General features: G+C 38.6%; 1 pseudogene; it reads right to left on the bottom strand.

Moving 5' to 3' along the window:
• Positions 1–459: 459 nt before the first annotated feature.
• On the bottom strand, positions 460–686 carry LOC125156538 (ATP synthase subunit ATP5MJ, mitochondrial-like; annotated as a pseudogene).
• Between the last annotated feature and the right edge of the window lie 7,771 nt (positions 687–8,457).

Raw genomic sequence — 8,457 nt, 5'->3', positions numbered from 1 at the left:
TCCTTTTAGCCTTTTAGCCTTTCAATTCATTTAGCTTGACCATGCATAAAATTTCTTTCTCAAGATTCCTTTCCACAAGCCTTCTACAAGTTGTTTGCTTGTTTGTTTGTTTGTTTGTTCTTTACATTCAGATTTTGTCCTATGTTCTTCCTCTCTAAACGGTCTTGCTTTCAAACAAAATTACTTTCTTTTGCCTCAACAAAAATGCCTCACTATTCTCCATACCTCCTCCTATAGAAAACACACATCCTGCTTTCCTTGCATGTTTCCCTTATTATTTCCAGTAGTCTTAATTACATTTATTAAAATATATATGTTTTTTGCACCTCACAGGTACATTTATTCACACCAGAAAGGAAACAACACATCTACAGATGTATAGCGACGCTCCATGGTCCCATCCAACAGGGCTCGCTGAGATTCGCAGCCAGCCTTATGTCCCATCGGATGTAAAGCTGGTTAATGATGACCACGAGCAGGTGGAGAACTCAAAGCTTTCAGAGCTTTACTTCCTTTATCAGTATTCCTGATTTCATAAACGATGAAGCCCATCAACCCCATTCTTACCCAAATCTACCAGTAAACTTGGCTGTGGTAGGGTTTCGTGGGGACCCAAACATTTTCAACAAGGCTTTGAAGCATCATGGTGCAGGACACCCAGCTCAGGCCACCCCAACCAGCAAGGCCAACGAGTGGGAAAGGTGACTGAGGACACGTCGTTTATTGGCATTCTTAACCATTTGAACCCAACCTTAATTTCCAGTGAAAACTCAGAAGTAAGCAATGGTGAACTTCCTGTGACATCAGCTTTCTTTAGATTGGCACGTTTATTAAAATAGGGTAATAGGATATGCATAGGCCTTTTCAGTATAGCACTAACCCATCCAAATATGTTTTAGTTTCTCTGTCACAAGAAGCCAAAAGTACGTAAAACTGTGTTCATAATCAATGATTCAGTTTTATGTTATTTGGCAACGATCTAGATCTTTAATGACTATCTATCATCTAATTTAACTTAGCAAAACTCCAAGGTTTTAAGTTACCAAAAAGATTGGGGTAAACTATTTAAGTAGACATGAATATTGCTGAAAAGTTCATTTATAAACTATTATCTTATATCTATTAATAAAGGATTTTTAATAATTATGTTTAGATTCGTCATGAAAATTACATGAGATATTAAACAGTCAACCATCATCTTAAATTATCATTTTTGCTGACAAAGTTCTAAGAGACAACACGAATTCATTTAACCTTTAGTAAGCCTGAGTAGAATAAAAGTATTATATTTAGTGCTGAAAACTCTAAAAGCATGACTGTCTTAATTAAACCAACAAGACTAAAGCGGCTTTAATACTGAATTTTTTCCCTAAATCACATGAACCTAAAATTCATTCGGATTAAGTTTCTATTATATTTCTGAGAATTTAATTTATTTAAGTGTTTCGTGTTCTTTAAGCCAATTAAATAGATCTCTTTTAGAAATTAATTTTGAAAATACCATCTGGAGGTAAAAAATACCACACATCTACACCTCCACAGAGACGCACATGAACGTACAGACTGATGCAAACACAGATGTTATACCTCCCATTTTAAAATGTCTGCCATGAATTAGGTACGATAATACAACACTCACGAATTATAAAAGGAATTGAATCGACTCAAATAACTTTCCTTCTTTCCTTCTCCTTCTGATAAAAAATGCTGTCTTTTAAACATTGCAAAGTTTGCATATCAAAGAGATGGTCCAGGTAAGAGTTCTGGAGAACTCCGGAATTTTGGAGAAGACCCTGGGTAGAATCTTGACAGCACAAGGCACATGGGGAAAAAATGCAAGATTTTGGTTCCCTCGGCCCAATACGTACAATCCTTTGGGATGAATAGGAGAGGCTTGGGGTTTGGTAAATAGGATTGGTGGGCTTGGAATTGTTTGCGGAGCCACACCTGTGGTCCCGCAAAGACTAAATTTGTACAAAGACACCCATTTTTAATTCATGGAAGAATTCAGTTGCCACCTAAATGATATCAAAGGCCTGGTGCCCCCATCCACCATTCACCTGTTAGAATGTTTTTCTTTCCCTCTGAGTACATTTAGCTTAGACGAGAAGGCCTAACAACAAAATTCTATTGGCCTCTGAATACCAGCTTCCAATTTGGTCAAATTTATGATAGCAAAGTTACTAAATCCTTTCAAATGTCTTGTCAGATTTACCTGGGACAGACAGTACCTATTTCTGGCAGCATTAAATAATTCCATGGGCCCAAGAGACATCTTCCAAGAGGGTATAAAATGCATTCTCTTCACAAGATCTGAAGTCACTCCCAAAGATAGCCAAAAGGACTGACAAACTGTATGTCCCAGGCAGGCAGAAAGTCAAGCCAAGTTGGTAAAAAGAGGCCAACAAGAAGGCAATAGCCAGTCTGGGAGAGAAAGTATCAATAACGAATCAATCTGGATTTGGAAAGGAAGGAACAATGTGAAATTTTATTTTCCTCTCTTGACTGGGCTTAGAAGTTAATCTATTTACAAAAGCTTGCAAGAATCCTCCCTGGTTTAAGAAATTCTTTTTTTTTTTTTTTTCATTTTTAATCTTTATTTATTTTTGAGAGAGAGACAGCATGTGAGCAGGGGAGGAGCAGCAAGAGAGAGAGGGAGTCACAGAATTGGAAGCAGGCTCCAGGCTCTGAGCTGTCAGCACAGAGCCTGACGCCGGGCTCGAACTCAAAACCTGTGAGATCATGACCTGAGCCGAAGTCGGTTGCTTAACCGACTGAGCCACCCAGGCGCCCCAAGAAATTCTTTAACTATGGCTCCTAGTTTGGCCTTTGACCAAGGAGTAAAAAATACCCAAGGAGGACTATCCCTCACATTGGGCGGTCTTATTTTCAAAAGGTAGCTGTTTAATAGAATGGGAAGGCAATTTTAGACAATTTTGGACTGAGTACTCAAATAAAGAAGGTAAAGGGCAATTACAGCCCCTTTAGTCAGTTCTATAATCTTCTGTGTGTTATCCTTTAGGTCTTTAATTTTTCGTTGGTCTTTTGCAATGAATCTTTTAATGAAAGTATTACGAAATTTTGCAATCTTTTGGAGGCTCCTGCATGCCAATTAAAATAGGTATCCTATTCTCCTTGTTTTTCAATTTTGGAGATGCAGCTGTCTAATTTAGTTTTGAGAAAAACAAGTTTAGCAAGGTAGAAAGTTCCTCATAATGGCCATTGAAAATCTGAATTATCTTTAGTTAAGCTGGGCCATTTCGTTGAGAATGCATATGAGGAGGCACTGTAGTTTTTAAACATTAAAACCAACTGGGACCCCTGCAGGGTGGGGTCTCCTCAAAGTATTTAGAGGACTGGGATCCCATTACTCACAACCAGAAGCTCACAAAAACAAAAAAGTACTCACCAGAAAGGACAAAGCCTTCATGAAAACAAAAAGGACAAAGCCTTTGAACAGATCCCTAAATAAAGCCTGGAGAGCTTAAAACACGAGGAGAGTAGAGCTTGGATACAGGAAAAAACATACCTCAAACTCCAGGGTCAGTGACAAAAGAGTGAGCTCAATGGCCTCAGTGGGTATTGACAAGGGTCTGCTCACCAGCCTTGGAGCTGTTGAGGTCTTTTCTGGATCCCACTTCTATGACACCAAGCAATGCCAACCTTAAAAGTAGAACAGCCAGTTATTTGACCAGCCAAATGGGTTTATTTGGCAACAGCAAAGGAACTGCAATCCAGGACATGCAAGCTATGGCAAACCAGTGGCAAGTCTGGAGATCAAAGAAGAGGAGAGAAAGCAAGAGAGTGGGGACGGGCCACATGCCACATAAAACTGTAGTGTTATTTAAGAGTGGACTCACATTGGGGCGCCTGGGTGCCTCAGTCGGTTGAGTGTCCGACTTTGGCTCAGGTCCTGATCTCGCAGTTTGTGGGTTTGAGCCCCGCGTCGGGCTCTGTGCTGACCGCTCAGAGCCTGGGGCCTGCTTCGGATTCTGCATCTCCCTCTCTCTCTGCCCGCCGCCCCCCGACTCACTCTCTCTCCTTCAAAAACAAATAAGCATTAAAAAAAATTTTTTTTAAAGAGTGGGCTCACATTAATCAAAACTATATAAGCTAAACTCTAGAGCAACCATTAAAATTTTCTAAGAAGTATAATTGACCCCATGAGGAGATAAAATAGAATTATATAAAATGTTCAATGAAAAAGAGAAGGCAGAAAAAGATGGAAGAAAGAAACAAAGGACAAGTGCAACAAGTAGAAAATGCTTGATTAATCTACATAAATAATCACTTTATTTCTTTTATTTACTTTTTGATTTTTATTTATTTTTTAGAGAGAGCACAAGCAGGGGAGGGGCAGAGAGAGAGGGTAACACAGAATCTGAAGCAGGCTCCAGGCTTTGAACTGTCAGTACAGAGCCCGACGACGGGACTTGGACCCATGAACCGTGAGATCATGACCTGAACTGAAGTCGGACGCTTAACCAACTGAGCCATCCAGGTGCCCCATAGATAAAGAATCACTTTAAATGTGATTGGTAAATGCACCAATTAAAAGACAAAAATTTTCAAGGTGGACTAAAAAAAAGATTCAACTATATATTACAAGAAATCCACTTTAAATACAAAGACACAGGATAAAAGTAAAGAACTAGAGAAAGATACACCATACCAACACTAATCAAAAGAAAGCTGGACTAGCTATGTAAATTTCATAAAAAGCACACTTCAGAACAAGGAGGTTTATCAGGGATAAAGAGAAGCATTTCCTAATGACAAAGGGGTCAATTCTCTTTGAAGACATAACAATCTTAAATACATATGCACCTAACAACAGAGAATCAAACTACATAAGTCAGATACTGATAGAGCTGAAAGGAGAAATAGACAAATCCACTATTATACTTAGGGCTTCAATACCCCTTCAACAGTAAGTGCATAGATAAAGCAAGTAGGAAATCAGTAAGGCTACAGATCATCTGGATAGCACCATCAACTGATCTAATTGGCATTTATAAAATACACCATCCAACAACAGCAGAATATATATATTCTCCTCAAGCTCATCTGCAACATCCACCAAGAGAGATGACATACTGGGCCATCAGATACATTGTAACAAATTTACAAGAATGGAAAACATATAAAGTATGTACGCTGACCAAAGTGGAATTAAACTAGAAATCAGTAAAAGAATATCTGCAAAGTCCGCAAATATTTGAAAATTAAACAACACACTTCTAAATAATCCATGAGTCAAAGAAGTCTCAAGGGAGACTTAAAAATATTTTTATTCTAAGTGAAAATGAAAATACAACTTACCAAAACGTAAGTTTGGCTTATGTGCCAAAATACATGGCATGTGGCAAAAGTAGCACTTAAAGGGAAGTTAACAACACAAGTCAATAACCTGAGCTTCCACCTTAGGAAATCAGAAAAGAGAAGAGCAATTTAAACCTCAACCTTAAAGGAGACAAAATGGAATCATACAGAATACTTGCAACCAGAAAAGGAAGAAAAACCAGCAAAATTGATGTCTCTAGTTGTCCTAGTATCTGGTAGAAAAGTCCTTTATGCATTCTTCTTAAGGTTGACTTAGATTCTCATGGAACTTAGACCTTAATTCCTCCATGAAATTTTTAGAGCCAGTGTATAAAACCTCATTTAAAAATCTAACCGGATTTTATTTTGGTATTGAGCAATGAACCCGGTTATTGAGTGATGTGAAGCCTGGGAGTTTTAAGTGGCCCAGGATAAGAAAGCACTCTCCAGCAGAGTGGTGGAAAGATGGGCTTCTTAATTAATGGAATTAGAACAACAGGAAAACAGGATACCGTACACTACAGTAGACTAAATTCCAAATAAATAAAAGATGTAAATGCACTAGAAGAAAAATATGAGAAAATTCAATTCAATTCACAAACTCAATTCGCTAAGAAAAACATGAGAAAATTTAATTAAAAATACATAAAAGTACTAAAAGGAAAACATGAGAAAATGCAAATAGAGCCTTGGAGTAAGGAAGGCCATTCTAATTAAGACTAAAAATCTCATGGGGCGCCTGGGTGGCTCAGTCGGTTAAGCGTCCGACTTCGGCTCAGGTCATGATCTCACGGTCCGTGAGTTTGAGCCCCGCGTCGGGCTCTGGGCTGATGGCCCAGATCCTGGAGCCTGCTTCCGATTCTGTGTCTTCCTCTCTCTCTGCTCCTCCCCCGTTCGTGCCTTGTCTCTCTCTGTCTCAAAAATAAATAAACATTAAAAAAAAATAAAATAAAAAAAAAGACTAAAAATCTAATGCCTCAAAGAAAAGGCTAATGAGTCTAAATAGATAAATATAAAAACCTTCCTTATAATAACAAACAAAACCACTTTATGTTCCTTTTTAAAAGAATGTGTACAAAGTTTCTTCAATAAGTATAAAGTTTATATACTTAAACACTTAAGGTTCAATACGTGTTCCATCAGTTCAATAAGGTTCAATAAGTCTTTTGGTATAGACAACTTATCAAGTGAAGAAAGTTCCCTTGCATTCCTCATTTTCCAAAAGTTTAACTAAGATCATAAATGAATTTTTTTCAATTTTCTAATATAACTTGTATGAAACCAGAATTATCTCCTCCTTGAAACTTCTACAAGCTGTACTTATACAACTGCACAGGCTTGCAGGTTTTGAGAGGGAGGGTCTTTGACCAGCATTTTCATATATTTAGTTCTTATAGGTTGATCCAGATTCTCTGTTTCCGCTTGCATCAATTCTGCAATTGTATCTCTTTCTAGGAATGTAGCCACTTCATTTAAGTTTTCCATTATCCTGAAGCATATAGCACATCTAATACTCACTTATTAATTCTAAATCTCTTTGTTTCTGTCATTGTTTTTCCTTAGTCTGTGTTATAAATGACACTGAGTCCCGTTCTTTCTCCTACACCCATATTACCTTTACTTAGAAGTTGAGGCTTTTGTATTTATTTTAATATCTACTTCTTTTTCCTAGAAAAAACAAATCGGGCTTGGGATTTGCCAAAGAGGCTGCCTTTCTAACAGAGGTGTTCCTTGTCGAGGCTCCCAAAGCAAGTAGCGTGGCCAGGCCACGAGGCTTATTGGAAGCTGGGGTGAGGGTGGAAAGTACACTGAGAAAGATCTGAAATTCAGAAAGGAGGTGTGAGACTTAGAGATCAGGGTGGCAGAGATTGTGGTGGTGCAATTTTATCACTTAATGTGTCAAAGGTAACGTGTCAGCTGAGGCCTCTGAGTTTGGGAACAGCATTGTGTCTCTGACTACTCCCAAATTGCACAAATTTAGTGCAAACGTTACAAATAGAAAGCCATCACTCATTGCTGATTTTTTTTAAGTTTAAATTCAAGTTAGTTAACACACAGTGTAATCTTGGTTTCAAGAGTTGAACCCAGTGACTCTTCTCTTACGTATGATACACGAACGCAGCAAAGTCGCAGGATATAAAAATCAGCGTACAGAAATCAGTCACGTTTCTATATACCAATAATGAAGCAGCAGAAAGAGATACGAAGGAATTGATCCCATTTACAATTGCACCAAAAACCCTAAGACACCTGGCAATAAACGTAGCCAAAGAGGTAAAAGATCTGTACACTGAAAACTCTAGAGAGCTCATGAAAGAAATTGAAGAAGACACAAAGAAATGGAAAAACATCCCATGCTCATGGATTGGAAGAACCCATTGCTGATGCCTAAATTGGGTCTGAAGAAAATGGGCCAGTCTTCAACACTCAGATTTTACATGCATGTGAAAATTCTGGATTGTAAGCTAAAGTAATCAGAAGGTATTGCATGGCAACGTGCTTTGGCAACAGCCCGCCTTGGGCATGTACCTCTCCTCTTGGCCCCACCGCCAAGATAACTATCTGTGTCATCTGCCATCGTATGTAAACATTCACATTTTTGGCTCCTGCTAGAACAGTGTCTGCGAATGTGGTCCCTTTGCAGTCATTATGGACTCATCACCCACCACGTCCTTCATTTACACACACCCACCATGCATTTACACAGTCACCAAGGCACCATCCATGTTGTCTGCCCACACCTGATCAGTGACAGTTATCAACCTGGAGGCTTACAACCTGGAGGCAGAGAGGGAAGGTGGCAAACCATAAGCGGCTCTTAAAAACTGAGAATAAACTGAGGGTTGATGGGGGGTGGGAGGGAGGGGAGAGTGGGTGATGGGCATCGAGGAGGGCACCTGTGGGGATGAGAACTGGGTGTTGTCTGGAAACCGATTTGACAATAAATTTCATATTAAAAAAATAATAAAAAAGAAAAAGAAAAAAGGATATTTCAAATGTAATAAGTATAAAAGAAAAACAAAAAGCAAAAACCAAAAGAAAAAACAAACCTGGACACTTATAACGAGCACTATCCAGACCCTCAGTTTTGAAAATATCATATGAAATCAGAGCTTGATACTTGCCCTTAAATTT

Source organism: Prionailurus viverrinus, chromosome F2 (genome assembly GCF_022837055.1).
Source record: "Prionailurus viverrinus isolate Anna chromosome F2, UM_Priviv_1.0, whole genome shotgun sequence".
Lineage (NCBI taxonomy): Eukaryota > Metazoa > Chordata > Mammalia > Carnivora > Felidae > Prionailurus > Prionailurus viverrinus.
This window is presented reverse-complemented; position numbering and strand designations above follow the sequence as displayed.